Below are 17153 nucleotides of genomic sequence, written 5' to 3' on the forward strand. Positions count from 1 at the left end.
ACCATTTCACATTCTCACTTGCAATATATGAGTGGTTCAGTCTCTACATCATTGCCAACATTTGATATTACAATTTTTTAATTTAGGCTATTCTAATATGTGTATAGTGATTCATCATTGTAGTTTTAATTTGGATTTCCCTATTGGCTAATGATATATATAACCTGATGTTTGATGAAATGTCTTTTTTTTCTCCATTTTTAAATTGGATTGTTTTGTTTTTTCATATTGAGCTTTGAGAGTTATTTACATATTCTAGATATTAGGATTTTCTGCAGATATGAGATTTGCAAAAAATTAAATTTTGTCTACAATTTTTCAGTTTACCTATTTTTCCTTTTACAATTTGTTGTTTTGGGTGTCAAGTGTAAGAACTCTTTGTCTTCAAGATTCTAAAGAGTTTCTATTTTTTTCCTTAAAGTGTTATATTTTAAATGCCATCATCTATTTTGAGTTATTTTTGATCCATAAATTTTGGTGTATTTTTATTTTCATTTAATTCATTGTACTTATTTTGCTGGAGACTTCCTCTACAATGGATTATTTAGAAGTGTGTTGTTTAGTTTCCAGGTATTAATAAATTTCCCCTTAAGTTTCTATCAGTGATTTCTAATTTGATTTCATTGTGATCAGAGACTATACTTTATATGTTTTCAGTTTTTTTTTATTTGTTGAGGTCTGTTTTATGGTCCCAAGTATATGTTCTATTGCACTTGAAAAGAATCTGTATTCTATTGTTGTTGGGTGTTGGCAGGTCTGCATTTCTTTCTGTAGTTTCTACACAGAATATTTCCTTGTCCTTGCCCACAAGCTGAGATTGCCTACATTCCTTCACTTACCAGGACCCCTCTCCTCTATTTTCAAAGCCAACAACATTGCATATATTGGATCCTTCTTCTGTTGAAATAAGACAGAAGAGGAATTTTCAGGAAGCAAGTTTATTTTTTTTAGGGGGGTGAGTACCAGGAATTGAACTCAGGGGCACTCAACCACTGACCACATCCCCAGCCCTATTTAGTATTTTATTTAGACACTGGGTCTCACTGGGTTGCTTAGTGCATTGCCATTACTTGAACTTGTGATCCTCCTATCTCAGGCTCCTGAGCGGCTGGTATTACAGGCATGTGCCACTGAGCCCTATAGGAAGCAGGTTTGTTGACAGTAGGGTCCAGAGGTGGCTCTCGCCTAAGGATTCTTCGTCTGAACAAAGATTTTGGAAACTTTGAAGTTTATATCCAGTGAGAGGAGGGGTTTGGAGGTTTTATATGACTTTCTGTTCCATCTCCTAGCTAGTCACAGGTTTCACAAGTTTTTACCAAGAAAACAGATCTTATCTTTTTGTGCAATAAGCTTGCAGACTGTGTCACATTTTTTGTGTGCAGACTTGGCATTTACAAGAAAGAAGAGGCTTCAAACCACAAGACATCCTGCTGATCTGACAAGTAGAGAAGGTTAATTATGGCAAGGGTCTTTTGGGTTGCGTGTATCTGGTCCGCCTCACTATACTCACTTCCTCGAATCACATCTTCTCTAAAGATGTATGTGATTAGATTGGGTAATCCAGGATAATTCAGTTTCCTCTTCCCATCTCAAGGCTCTTAACCTTAATCATGGCTGTGGAGTCCTTTTTGCCAAACAAGGTAACATACCCACTGATTCTGAGGTCTATGCATGGATTCTTTGAAGGTCACTCTTTACCCACCCCTCCAATCTTTTACTTTTGACCCATTTATATAGATAGGTATATACTCACAAATATTTTATTCTTACAGTATTTATTGAGTGTCTTGCCATCCTTGTACAGTGTTACACACACTTTATGTAGCATCATTTCCATTCCTAACTCTGCTTCTTTGTTGAAGCATGGTGTAGTCTTGTTTTCATTTTGTCCTTTAGCACGTATTGCTCCACAGCCCAGTTGTGCTAGGTTGTGGAAAGGCCAAAGAAGGTGGTTGGAGACAGCATGGGAGACATGTGGTTTATTAAAGAAAGCTTATAACATATCAGTGACAGCTCCAGGAAGAGTTCCATGGCAACATATGCAGGAGACAACAGAGAGCATCTATGTCCCTTAAGGTGCTTCTCCAAGCAGTACCTCTCTTTCTCCTGGTGTTTTGCCTAGTGGCACTAGCCAAACAAGTGACATGAATCCTTCTCACAGAGCCCTCAGTTGTCTGCTCATCCTCATTCAGGAAGGGGGCTCATATGTTACACTGAAGAAGTGACATCAACATTTGTTTGCTTGTATGACCCACATACATGCAAGAAAGCAGCTTTTTACAAATAACACTAACTTGCCCCAGTTCCCAGTGTGCATAAGAGAAAGCCAGTGTCTTTCAAGATAATGTGTATCTGAACTTTCCCTTAATTTCACTAGGTTTTGGGAATAGAAAGGGAGCATTTAGGATCTCGCTGTTTTACCGTCCCCATCTTCTTTCAGGACAATACAGCATGAATGGCAAGTTCAGATGGGTGCCATTAAGCAAGCACATGAACATCCATGTGTTATTTGTTAAGTTGCATCACTTTCAGGAATGCTTATTTCCGGGAAAGGACAATGGCCTGAGACTGGGTTTTAGAGAACAAATCCCAAGCTCAGTTTCTCGTCTGTCAATTGGACTATATAACAGTGACAGGCTATTTTAGGGCTTTGAATGGTGATCCAAGTCTACCCAAAAAGTAATTTGGAAATCAGCTAATGTTTATATATATAGAAAATCCCAGTAAAAAATATGTCCAGTAAAGTTTGACATTAAGGGAATATAAGCCATGTTCTTCATTCAAAGCCACATATATTCCCACATATATACTCACTGGTTTTGCTGTATATTTTATTTCTAGGAATTCATCTATGCCTTTATCAACTGGAGGGAGTCAACAGGCTAGCCCAGCACTTCTACTTTCAGAATGGCTGCATCCTCAGAGATGAGATGGGCCTACGTAACACCTGCCAGGTACGTTACTGTGGAACAAGCACTGTTCAGTTCCACCGAAATACCTCCTCACAACTCATTACCATCTTCAGCTGCTAGCTACAAGATATATTTTTATACTAGGACTTGAAATGCCTCACATTTATTAAGAGGTCACAACAGAGTTGATTTTTCTAGTTGTGGGGGTAGTTATGAATTGTGACATTATCCTTATCTTATCTGAGCTTTGATATGTATCTCTGAGAAGAGCCAATTACTTGAGTTAGAATTGCAGTTAATGGGCCCAGTCATTGGGCTTTTCTCTATGTTAAGCATGTATACTTGCCCTAGAGTCAAATTGACTCTGACCTCCTTAGTAATACTTTATGGAGTAAACTGTAGTGCTTCTAATATTAATATCTCTTCCTGAGTAGGGGTGGATTTGGGTGGGGCTTCTTCTCATTTTTCTACTATAATAGAGAAATGCCAAGGAAGTACCCTTTGTTTACCAAAATATACCTTAGACATCTAATGTTCTTAAAAGTGGTTCAGGTAGACCCTAGACACCTGGAGAATCAGATATGGCCCCCTTGGGCATTGATCAGTAGATGAAGTGTTGAAATTGATGCTTCTGTCAGGATAATCAGTAATACTGCCCTGGGTTGACATATCTGATGAATGGGTTTGGATTAATGGAATGTTCAGTCATGGCAGCCCTTGGGTTAATCACAAAAGGATTACTTATCTGAAGGATACCTAAGATGTCCTGGTGCAATCATGATATATGTTGAGGCAGATTGATCAGAAATCAGGAGGATAAAAACTTCCTAATCCCCAAAAAGTTTCATCAGTGGTCACTGGTAAGAATGAGCAAGGGTCTCATCATCCTTCTAGAAGTTAAACTGTCCCCTTCAACGCTCACTGTATATGAATTTTAAGCTGGAGCCGTGGTGCAGATAGGCCAGTCTGACCATAAATCCCAGGGGATTTATTGAAAGTAGGGGCATGCGTGGATATGGGAAGGATAAAATAGATATTTGGTTTAGGCATGACTTGATTTTTTTTAATTTTATGAAGAGTCTTGAGAAGAGTGAAGACCTGTTTGTTTGTCTTCTTTATGTAAAGGCTACAGCTATGAGTGTATGGATGGTTCTGTGAGAGGAGAAGAGACACACCTGGCTATAAAGTACTTTGGACAGGGCCCATTTTTATTTTTTTCTTGAGTGCCAGGGCAGGTAAGCCCCATAGGTATTGATAAAAGCAGACAAATAAGGAGTGGTGTTGAACTTTTACATTTCACCAATTGGTACATTTTTCCATAATTCTCTGAGAGGTGAGGTTATTACCAAGGAGTATAAAACAAAGGAGAGAATCAAGGCAATCATTGGAGGCAGCTTTCCTTCCCAGCCATGAATTTGGAAAATAAGATACTCTCTTTGGTAGTTGCTCCTCCTCTAGGAGTACCTCTAGAATAGTCTTATAAAGTTTTAACAAACATTTTGTTGTTTAAAATGTGATTATAGAGCTGGGGTGGTAGCTCAGTGGTAGAACTCTTGCCTAGCATGTGTGGGGCACTGGGTTCGATCCTCAGCACCATATAAAAATAAATAAAATAAAATAAAGGTATTGTGTCCATCTACAACTAAAAATATTTTTAAAATGTGATTATAGTGGGGCTGATGTTGTGGCTCAGTGGAGCACGCGAGGCAGCATGCGTGAGGTTTGATTCTCAGCATCACATACAAATAAATAAAATTAAAGTTCATTAACAACTAAAACAAATATTTTATAAAAATGTGATTATAGTGAAACTGCCAGCTATTTATAATTATTATGGCATTGTCCATATGACTTACATCAGAAATACCATATAACAGTTGTGGTGCTTTTATAGTTGCAGAGTACTTTCATACAGTATTCAATAATTTGAAATAAGTTTTGGAAGATAGAATTTTTCTTATATCTGAATCAAAAAGACCTTAAATTGATTTTGAATTCATAATCTGAGTTTCATGATCTGATTTTTTGTAGACCGTAATTCTGATGGAATAGATGTAGGAATACAAAATGGATGTTCTTGATGAAAGAGAGATTAATATCTTCATGAAAAGAAAGTTCATCCTTATTTAGAAAATATTTATTAAGTTCTTTGTACTATATGGGTATATAAAAGAAGTATTAGATGTAGTCCTTGAGTATAAGGATTTACATCCCACCGATTGGTATATTTTTCCATAATTCTCTGAAAGGTGAGTTATTACCAAGGTATATAAAACAAATGAGAGAATCAAGGCAATCAGTGGAGGCAGCTTTCTGGTGTATGTCTTGTCTCTCTAATAAAGACAATGATAATATATAATCAGATTCCTTTGGCTTCAGTCTCTACCAAGGTCATGGGCCACACCTTGCATCAGAGCCATTCATTCATGTCTCATGGTTAGTCTTAGGGGAAACTCGAAGGATCTGGTCAAATGCATCATCAGTGTTGGGAGAAGAATTCCATTTGTGCTTTTAAGATTTTATTATTCATATTTAGAGAGCAGATAATGTTTGAAACATCCAGACTCAGGGGGAGTTTACTTTTCTTTTTCCTTTGACAATTGTCCCTGATGTTTGGTTCATCCTTGAGTCCTGATGAATTCTACTTGGGTTATTGTTTTTATTTGGGTCAGAGCACTCAACCACTGAGCCATATACCCAGACTTTTTGTATTTATTAAGAGACAGGGTCTCACTGAGTGGCTTAGTGCCTTGCATTTATTCAAGATGACTTTGAAATCCAGATCCTCCTGTCTCAGCCTGCTGAGCCTCTGGCATTTCAGGTGTGCACCTCTCAGGTTCACTTTTTTTTAACCCATAACATGTTTGGGATTCTTCTTTGAAGGCCCCAGCTGTTCGTGTACTGCTAAAAACACCATAATGGCAGTATCCTTCGTGGCTGAAATGAACCTTGAAGGAGGGTCCAAAATGAATCTCAAAGACATCATAATGGAAATTGCAATCTGAATTAGAAGAACACAAACAGAGTTTCTGAGATTTGGAAAAAAATTTCTCTTATGTAAATGTACCACCTATACCTTGGCCAACCACTTCCAGAAATATTGTAAGTTGCTGATAGGTTTATGGTCACTAAAGTGATTATGATCATCTGTTTCTCCTTTGACAAAACTCTTTTTCCAAAATTTATTTTCCTCTTGATAAATGTAGTACTAACAAGAGTGGGGGAAGTTGCAGAGATTATAACCTACTCACAGGCACCATTTCTTCAAAATGAATTCCATCATTAGCACATTTCCGGAAGTATAGATATTGGTATTTGCCTTCAGTTTACTGACAAGAGAATAATGAAACACAAAGTCTACACCAACTTCTAGTTTACAGGGAAGTGTAGGGTGGGAATAGGGTTAATTCCCAGCTACTGATTTCTACTGAAGGCAAGGAAATGCCTTTTCATCCTCAAGAATAGCTCACACCTTTTTTTTAGGATCCTGTCTGTACCATGTCAGATCCACAGACATATAACAGCCATGTTGGTAAAGGTCTGTGACTAATGATTCTCTATGCAGTAAAGCTTTCCCTGTGTTTGTAGTGAGTAATGTAGAAACTACTCATTGACTAGCTGGGATTTCTGAATTTGATTTTAAAGAGTGATGTACATGAGGAGAGTGAAAAAGAAAAGGAATTACTGGCTTCCAGGTAACAATGAGTTAAATATGAGGAGGTTCCCCAGATGAACGAACCAAGAGGTACAAAGTGTCCATGCAATTCACATGCAAAGGCTAACACAAGCTGCTGGTATGACTGCATTCCTCAACCATGGAATAAGTCCATATTTTTTAAAAAAGTATTATTTTTTCTCTGTGGTTCTTGTCTGTCTCCAAGTAGAAGTAATTAGACTAACTAAACTTTTTTTTTTAGCTCACAGAATCTACATCTCCTGTCTTGTATGGATCCATTGAGTATGCATCATAAATCTGGTTACTTTATGGTTGATATGACTTTTTGGCAGGAATATTATAGCCTTGGGTGGGGGAAATGTGCACACACACACACACATACATACACACACACACACACTCACACACATATAAAGTCCATTCTCTGTGTACTCTGTGGGTCATAGTTGTATCATACCAGGAGTGTGGTGTCTCCATCCTCAGCTCATTTCTAGTCTGTAGACTGAGCCTCTCCTCCTATCTCCTGCCATGAAGACATCTTCGACCTACCTACATCCTGGAAGGATCATTTTCTTTCTTTTTGAAAAAAGTACTCCCTCACCCTTCTTGTGACCACTCCCTTAGGCCTCTATTCAGACCACCTGGGATTCATATTTAATACTTCTGGTTTAATTGTATTATTTATTCCCCCAGTCTGAGAAAAGCCACACAGGAGGAGGAAGAAATCCTACAGGACATATTGGATGAGAGCTGTAACCCTTCCCCCAGTCACTCTGAATCATCAGATATCCACCAGCCCCTCTGCTTCAGTGCTGATCTGTTGGGTGAGCATGAAGTCTCCCCTCCTCTAGATGCACCTCATGACTACCCCATTAAAAGAGAAATACACTCCTAGCAATCATACTTCTGAGGGTCCAGTGACAAATTCAGAATGGTAAATGTAGTACTAACAAGTGTGGGGAAGTTGCAGAGATTGTAACCTACTCACAGGCACCATTGATGCATGTGAATAACAGGCTCTACATGACCTTATTCTTACAACCTAGGACAACTGACCTCTCCTACAATATTCTTCATAATGTTTGATCCTTTGATTAAAGGCACGAGCCTGTAATCCCAGTGGCTATGGAGGTTGAGGCAGGAGGAATGTGAGTTTAAAGCCAGCCTCAGGAAAAAGAGAGGTGCTAACCAACTCATACTCTATCTCTAAATAAAATACAGAATATGCCTGGGGATGTTTTTCAGTGGTCATGTGCCCCTAAATTCAATCCCTGGTTCCAAAAAACAAACAAACAAACAAACAAAAAGAACATTGAAGTGTTTAAGTTTGCTTCCATTAAAATGCTAGAATCAGGTAGTAGAAATTTTGGTTTATACCAGAATATTTCTGAAAGAGGAATTTTCTTCTAATACACTGCTAAAGTCAACTTTGAGATTTTTAAAAAGTCCTCAATATTGAGGGAAACGAGTCTCCGGGATTTTAATCCTCTTCATAGCGAATGAAACTGGTTCTATTTGAGAATTGTCAGGGAGAACAGAGCCATGAACTCTTGGGATGAGCTTTTTGGAAAGAAGGAAGAAAGTTGCAGTTAGTGAAATCCAGAAGAACCTGGATTAGTGTCCAGGGATCAGGAGAACAAAATGCATTTTGACTTTGTTCAATTACATGAAGAGCATTCCATAAAAATGATCCACCCAGTCAGAGACATTGTGCATGATGGATCAGCATAGCATCCCAGACCAGTTCTTTAAACTCAACATGTGAGTTCTTCTAATTTAAGTCCCTTAGTTGCTCCTTGAATTATGTATTCATAAATTATGTCTTCTTCTCAGGGAGCTGTTTGTATTGGAGTGAGTGAAGTGGAATTATTTAATGACTTCTACATTTCTGAATATATTTAGTGAACACTGTGTCAATGGGGGCAAAGGTGAGGAAGAGTCACTGTATCCCGGGTAACAATGAGTGACCAGGGCCTAGAAAGAATGACTAGAATACAGAGATTGCACAGATTCTAAAATACAGAGTATGAGGTCAAATGTAGTCACAGTTTTCTTAAACAAAGGCACAGTCGGAGTGCTGAGTGCAGTGAGGTTGTTTATTCAAGCCAATATGATGGAATCCTTTAGCAAAGTTCTCTGTTTTCTTTATGGTATTGTAACAGTGAGTTTGATCAAGGAGAACTGAGCAGCCATGGGTACTTCTAGCTCTTAAAGAAATCACATTTCTTGCCATAGCAAGAGAAGTAGATAGAATAAAAATGATATAACATCATAATATTGATGTGAAAACAAGGCAAAATGTCTCTGAGTCTATTCAATTCAGTAGACTATTGATCAGACATTTGTATCTAAAATTCACCATCCTTTATGCACAAGGTTGACCCTGCTATGCTTCTCATTATGTGCTCCTTCTGTGACTGTATCTTTATAGGTGGAGTCAAGCCTCCTTCCTCCTCAGCTTGTTATCTGACCAGTACACTGGGCACTGGTGACTCTCCATCTCTCTTTCATACTGTGGCAACTAAACTATGTCCATGAGATGAAAATGGTTTCCTGATCATTTTCAAAGGGAGGCACCTGTTTGGGGACTCCACCCTTCAGCTATGAATCAGGACCAGCTGGGAGGCTGTAGCTTCTAAACCACCTTGATTTCATCTGTCATTCTTCCCTGTCTCAGCAGTCTCAATGGTGAACTGCAGGAGAAGAAAAAATAATCTCCTGCTGGAATCACAAGAACTTCTCAGAAACTGTGTCTTCCCATCAGATGAGCCTAAAGTCAACTCTACTGTGGATGGATCCAGTGAGTACTTCTATCATAATTCAGATGAGTCCAAATCGTCTCTCTGGTAAAGCACAAATTCTCAGCATTCAACTCCACTGTCTAGGCTGAGACATAAGCTTGCAGAGCCAGGTGACTCATTTTGTTTCAAAACACGAGGAAAGGTCAGGTGCATCATAAGCTTTCTTATTTTCCTTGCTAGGTCAGGATTTTTTGTCCTGATCTCCAAAGTGCCAGCCATATATTTACAGGTAGACTGGAGTTAGGAGGAGGGGATTACAAGCACTTCACAGATATTACTACAGCCTGTTCCAAGAGGGATTGGTCAGACCTCAGTCTTTACAGTGGTTATGTCATTCCTTCTGCAGTGTACTTGGGAATTCCATTTATTGACCAAAGCTTTCCTAGCCTCTTTGCATGTGATAAAAGATGTATAAAATCATTATGGAAGTCTCTAACAGTTCTTGAGTCCTGACTCAGTTTCTTAATTTCCTCTGAGAAGGCTTTCCTTCAATTAATCATTCCCATTTCTGTTCCATCATACATTGCTATAGTTTTCAACCCTAAGGAGCACAAGTGATTTTTTTTCCTCCAGAAATTATATATTGAGTCGTATCTTCAGTCTGAGAGTTATGTTCTCATGTAAATTGTCAAAGATTGGTATACATAATGGTAAATTGACCCAGTTATTCAGATAGAAGAGAGCATTTCTCTCTAAAATTTCCAGAAACATCACTCTTGTTAAACAAGAGCCCTGTGCGGTAGCAGCTTCATAGAGTATGCAGAGGAAAAAAATGAATTCTTCTTTCCTCTCACTCAAGGTGGAGTTGATCTTTTCCTCAGGTAAACCTTTGAAATTCTTGGGAGCCTTTTCTCATTAAGTCAACTTGTTGGCTGGAAAAAGATGGCGGCGGGAAGTGAGTAAGCCAGTCCGTGCTCCGCGCCACTGCACCCGCAGCATATGTTGCTGCTTCTTGAAAGAAGAAGTAAAGATCATTAAAGGAGATCTGTTGACAAAGACTCAGCACCGTGTCAAGAAAGGGGCCTAGGTGGAGTGAATCCACCACAACTCCAGCCAAGGTGGAGTGAGTCCATCACGACCTCAGCGCGAGCAGTAAGGCTGCAGCCCCCAAGCTGCCCGGCTCCCTTGGCCCCTTCTCCTCCTCTCCGCCTTTCCGCTTTGCTTCTCCCCCGCCATCTCTCCTCCCACGCTCACTCCCTAAATCTAGATCTCAATTTCTTTCCCCCACCCTGCCCAGTACCTGGCCCGTGCAGGCCCCAAGGTGCTGCCTCCCCTCCCCCAGCCCACACCCCCTCCCCTGGGGCCTGGAAGGCCACAGCTGGGCTGCTGCCGCCGCCGCCACTTCCCACGGAGCACCTTAGAGCAGACTCTTCACCACGCAAGTGAGCTGCCAAGTAAAATGGAACAGCTGATAAGATGAGTGACAAGTTAAAATTTAAGTGATTTAATATGGCGGCGAACGCAGAGAGATCAAGTCACTAACCCCTTCAGCTGCGGGGCATAGGGAGAAGTAAACTGTCAAAATACTGTTCACTCAGGACCACTAGGCACTGTTGAGCTGAAGGGGATCCCGGGCATACAGTCTGCCCTTCTCAGAACACACTGAGCCCGGATTGGCTGCATTCTAGTTCCGGTTCGCCTACTTCTCCTATTTCAGCACTAATGATCCCGCTGAAATAACTAGTCGGCCCACCTGAACTCACAGAGGTAAAAGCCAACTGAGCACGATAGCCAGACCCAGGGAATCAGGAGTGATGTGGGACTAGCAGCGCAGAACTCCCGGCTATCGCTCCCACCAGTGCTGACAACAGAGGTCCCTTGCACCAGCTACCAGGGGAGTTGCTACCTGAGGGCAAACAAATTTGCTGGGGGTCCTCAGCCCCAAGAGGGTGTGCCCAGGCATCCATGAAAACAGGGCTTCCAGGAGCAGCAGACCCGGCGTGTAGCCAGTATTGTGGTGAGCATCACAGGTGAGCGGGGCCTGGCTTGAGGAACCACAAGAGAAGGCCCTAGGCACTCAGGATTGGAGACCTGCACAGTCTGGGAAGAAGAGCTGAGGCACAGTGATTGGTTCCCACCTATCAAGAAGAGAAGCCTGGCCCAGTGGGCATAGCTCCACCTACTGGAATAGAAGTTTATCGAGCTCTATGACTGCATTTATTATTATTATTATTATTTTTTAATGATTATTATTAGCATTTTTTAAAATTTTATTTTCACTTTTTGTTGTTGATGTTGTTGTTCTTTAACTTTCTTATTAATGGTTTCAATTTTTAAATTCTTTTTATTCTATTATTATTACTATTATTTTTTAAACTTTAATTTCCATTTTTATTATCATTATAATTTTTTTTGGTTTTAAATTTTTATTTTTTCTTTCTTTCTTTTCACTTTTTTCTTTTGTGTTTTCATTTCTTTTCAATTTTCTTATTCCCCCTTTCTTGAATTCTACCTGCCTACACTCATTCTCTTTAGTGACTTCTTTCCTTCCCTTCTAACATCTCTCCTCCCAAGCATCAAATAAATTTATAAGAGTAAACAGTAACTCAGCAGTCAAACAGAACAAGAAGTAACATGAGCATTAAAAAAGCAAGGAAGAAAAGGAGTACAAACAATGAAGGACAGCCTAAATATTCAGGAGGACCTAGAGTCATCAGAAAAATGGCCATATAAAGAACTCAAGGAACACCTTAGACAGATGGAAAGGAACCTTAAAGATCACATTGAAAATGAATTACATAAACAGATAAAGCATCTTTATCAGGAGATAGAGATTATAAAAAAATCAAACAATAATTCTAGAAATGAAGGAAATGATAAACCAAATTAAAAACTCAATCGAGAGTATCACTAACAGAGTGGAGCAAGTAGAAGCTAGAACATCAGATAATGGAGACAAAATATTTCATCTTGAAAAGAGTCTAGCCAACTCAGATAGGCTGGTAAAAAATCACGAGAAAAACATCCAAGAGATTTGGGATAACATAAAAAAACCAAACTTATGAGTCATCGGGATAGAGAAAGGCACAGAGATTCATATCAAGGGAATGAATAACCGGCTGAATGAAATAATTACAGAAAACTTTCCAGAAATAAAAAAGGAAACAGATATACAAATTGTAGATGCATACAGGACACCGAGCACACAAAATCACAGTAGACCAATGCCAAGACACATTGTTATGAAGATATCCAATATACAGAACAAATGGAAAATATTAAAAGCTACAAGATAAAAGAGGCAGATTACATTTAGGGGTAAACCAATAAGGTTAATAACGGATTTTTCATCACAGACGCTGAAAGCGAGAAGATCCTGTAACAACGTATTTCAAACCCTGAAAGACAATGGATGCCAACCAAGAATTCTATATCCAGCAAAATTAAGCTTCAGGTACGACAACAAAATAAAAATCTTTCATGATAAACAAAAGCTAAAAGAATTTGTAGCCAGAAAACCAGCATTGCAAAGCGTCTTGAGCAAAACACTACATGAGGAAGAAATGAAAAACAATAACCAAAACCATCAGTGGGAAGTGCCTCGGTAAAGACAGAGGATGGGGGGAAAGCTAATCATTGAGAAACAAACTAAATTAGAAAAAAAAGAGATAAATAATCAAACATGGCAGGACGTAAAAAATATATATCAATAGTAACTCTAAACGTTAATGGCTTAAACTCTCCAATAAAGCGACATAGGCTGGTAACATGGATTAAAAAAACAAATCCAAAAATATTCTGCCTCCAGGAGACATATCTGATTGGAAAAGACATACACAGGCTCAAGGTAAAAGGTTGGGAAAAAATATACCACGCACACGGTCCTCGTAAGGAAGCAGGGGTGGCCATTCTCATATCCAATAAAATCGACTTCAAGACTAAGTTAATCAAAAGGGATAAGGAAGGACATTATATACTGTTAAAAGGAACCATTCACCAACAAGCCATAACAATTATCAATATTTATGCACCAAATAATGGTGCTGCGACGTTCATAAAACAAACTCTCCTCAAATTCAAGAATCAAATAGACCACAACACAATAATCATGGGTGACTTCAACACACCTCTCTCACCATTGGACAGATCCTCCAAACAAAAGTTGAATAAAGAAACCATTGACCTCAATATCACAATCAATAACCTAGACTTAACTGACATATATAGAATATATCAACCATCATCAAGTGGATATACTTTTTTCTCAGCAGCACATGGATGCTTCTCAAAAATAGACCATATATTATGCCATAGGGCAACCCTCAGTAAATATAAAGGGGTGGAGATAATACCATGCATTTTATCTGATCATAATGGAATGAAACTGGCAATCAATGATAAAAGAAGGAAGGAAAAATCCTACATCACATGGACAATGAACAATACGTTACTGAATAATCAATGGGTTACAGAAGACATAAAGGAGGAAATAAAAAAATTCTTAGAGATAAATGAAAATACAGACACACATATAGGAATCTATGGGACACAATAAAAGCAGTTTTAAGAGGGAAATTCATCGCCTGCAGGTCATTCCTCAAAAAAAGGAAAAACCAACAAATAAATGAGCTCACACTTCATCTCAAAGCCCTAGAAAAGGAAGAGCAAAACAACAGCAAATGTAGCAGAAGGCAAGAAATAATTAAAATCAGAGAAGAAATCAATGAAATTGAAACAAAAGAAACTATTGAAAAAATTAACAAAACAAAAAGTTGGTTCTTTGAAAAAATAAACAAGATCAACAGACCCTTAGCCATGCTAATGAAGAGAAGAAGAGAGAGAACTCAAATTACTAACATACGGGATGAGAAAGGCATTATCACAACAGATGCTACAGAAATACAGAAGACAATTAGAAATTACTTTGAAAACCTATATTCCAATAAAATAGAAGATAGTGAAGACATTGATAAATTTCTTAGGTCGTATGATTTTCCCAGACTGAGTCAGGAGGATACACACAATTTAAACAGACCAATATCAATGGATGAATTAGAAACTCATAGGGTGGGGTCCAGAAACCTGGTTTAACAAGTCATCTATGTGATTCTGATGCTTGCTAAAGTTTGAGAACCTTATTTTGTAACATGCTGGGAAAGCTCAGGCAGTCTTGATCTCATTAACCATAAGCTACTATGAAGACCTAGGCTCAATTAGCTAATCTAGCAGGCTATGAATATTATTGTTCAGTGTGTTATCAACAAATTACACTCTGAATCCAGGGTAAATGCACTCATGAAAAGAAATTCAGCCTAAGCAAGTTTTGTATTTCATTTTCTACTATAATTCATTCCTGTACCTATTCTCAAGCTCAGTTGCAACAGAGTTTAACATCTTATATTTATATTGGTATATAGGCTATCATGTTTTGAAACAGCTTATATTTCCACCTGGGCTGGGAGCTAACATTTGTTATAGAACTATATGTCAATAAGGGATGGTAAAGAGGAGGCACCATAAGCTTGTGAGCAAATTGTCTGAGTTCAGTTAGTTTAAGATTATTAAGCAGAGGTGTATTATTTACAGCCTAGAGAAAGAGGGAAGTCTACCTTTAGTGGCCAGAGAGGTTCACAATGTTCTTTTTCTATCTCCTATCTCAATGTCTCCCTCTTTCCTAATACTATTTTTCAATGCCATTTATTTGGCTTAAGAGACCTGAAAATGTTGAGAATTCACATGGCCCTGCCTCTCTGAAACTACAATTACAGAAAGATGCAGGATTCCTTCAATGCTACCATGAAAACTTTGGACTCTCCATGTGCATTCTTATTGTATTTTGCAGCTGCTAATTTCAGAATTTCCTTATGTACATTTTCTAGGGTTGTTAGGGGAAACCAAGAATAATCATAATTACTACAGTTGTCATAGTGATTAAATACTTCACCCATTTGATCGTCCAATACTCTACACCTGCACTTCATCTCATGTTACCACAGGCACTAATTTGAGTAATTGTGAGCTCTGCTTGGCACAAATCAGCTGTATGCCATTTGGATCACCTACCCTCAGGAAAGAAGGTTGTCTCTGGCTTCTCAAATATATTCACAATACAATCCAAGAATCTCATTGTGAATTTTTCTTTCTTTTTTCCCCACTTTTGGAGACAAGTCAAGCACCAATTATAGTAGTAATGTTGTGTGAGCAAGAAAGTATCAACCTCAAATTAGGGTAATCTTATATAGTTTCAGCAAATCAATGCTTAACAGAGATGTGGGTAGGGTATAGAAAAATGATGTGTAGTAATGTAACCACAATGAAAAAAACAAGGAATACATAAGAAAATGGTCTTTGTGAAAAACAAAACAGAATACTAAAGGACATCACATAATAACAGCCACATTTATAGAACAAGGTGGCCATCTGGAAGAGAACCTATGGAGAAGGGCCAAGGCCCTACAGGTCTAGTTCAAACTCTCCTTTCTCTCTTCATCTTATTCTTACTTTGCCCCTTGGTGGAAGTCAACAAAAAGACAGAAATGTCAAGAGCTTACCAATACAACACAGGACAGATAGAGATATGATACTCAGGACAAACAGACTGCATCTACACACTGATCTACTTCATATCGACATATTCCCTAGTGACTTGGTCTTGGTAATAAATTATGGAACATGAGTTCAGGTGTGAAGGAGGAGAAATTTAGGAAAAAATTTGAGTGATTGGCTTAGGACAATAAGAGTCATAGAGGATGAGGCATGGTAATGTGGTATTTGATATCATTTAGTTGTTCTTTGGTCTGTGTGAAGCAAGATTTTTATCTAATTTGCAATATAATGTAGGTACTTGATTTCTATCTCTCTTTATCCTCTTTATCATATCTGCAAACATATTTAAACCTAGTTTAAGAAAAATAATTAGTTTCTATAAATAAAAAGTCAACACATTGAGCTACAAAAGGCTAGACTTACATGTCTGGGTTATTGAAAGTATTTGGAAGATGCAATCTTATATTCTAACATGCCTTAAACATCATATACCTCAGATTATTTCATAAAAATATACAACAGTGCATCAAATTGCACTGCTGTTCAATATTTAAATATTTACAAATTACTCATGGGCTACTGTTAAAATAACCTGTTTGTTCCCCTGTGAATGACATTGAGCATCTTAAACTGACTAACAATTAGAACTATTCCAAATGACAATAGCCTCAGAAGTCTATAAACTGATCTTTTTAAAGAATAAGTTAATTATAGCCTACTTTGGACCAAATTAGATTGGCCTATTACTTGTAGGGTGCTCCTCAACTTAGGAAAACTTTTCTCTCAGCTCTTAAATCCCTACACGTCTTTGTGTGGCACATCTCTGTGTGTAAAGATCTCTTGCTCTATAGAGGTGATGAGGAAGGACATGAATCCAATGAAAACACATTCAAAACAGAATGTTCATTAGATGCCATGACTATATTAGTCATTGGGAAAAAACTCCCTTCACAGAGAAAACTCATCAAAATAATTGCTCATACTGTTCTCCACTTCCTCACCTTCCTGTCCAATATGTGCTATTGGACACATCCTGGTGAAGCTTTCACATCAACAGCCCACCAAAAAATCTCTTGTATGGGTTACAAATGATCTCTGTGTTGAAAAACTCTGCAGCTAGTTCTTCATTTACAACTTGATCCATCAGCCACATTTCATTAATCACTCTCTTCTTCATAAATCTCTGCTCACTTTGTAGAAAACCATACACTTTGGCTTTACTTCTACTTTATGATATGCTTCCTTTATGCTTCCATAATTTACTTTTTTGTATATTAT

The sequence above is a fragment of the Ictidomys tridecemlineatus genome, chromosome 11, assembly GCF_052094955.1.
Source record: "Ictidomys tridecemlineatus isolate mIctTri1 chromosome 11, mIctTri1.hap1, whole genome shotgun sequence".
Taxonomy (NCBI): domain Eukaryota; kingdom Metazoa; phylum Chordata; class Mammalia; order Rodentia; family Sciuridae; genus Ictidomys; species Ictidomys tridecemlineatus.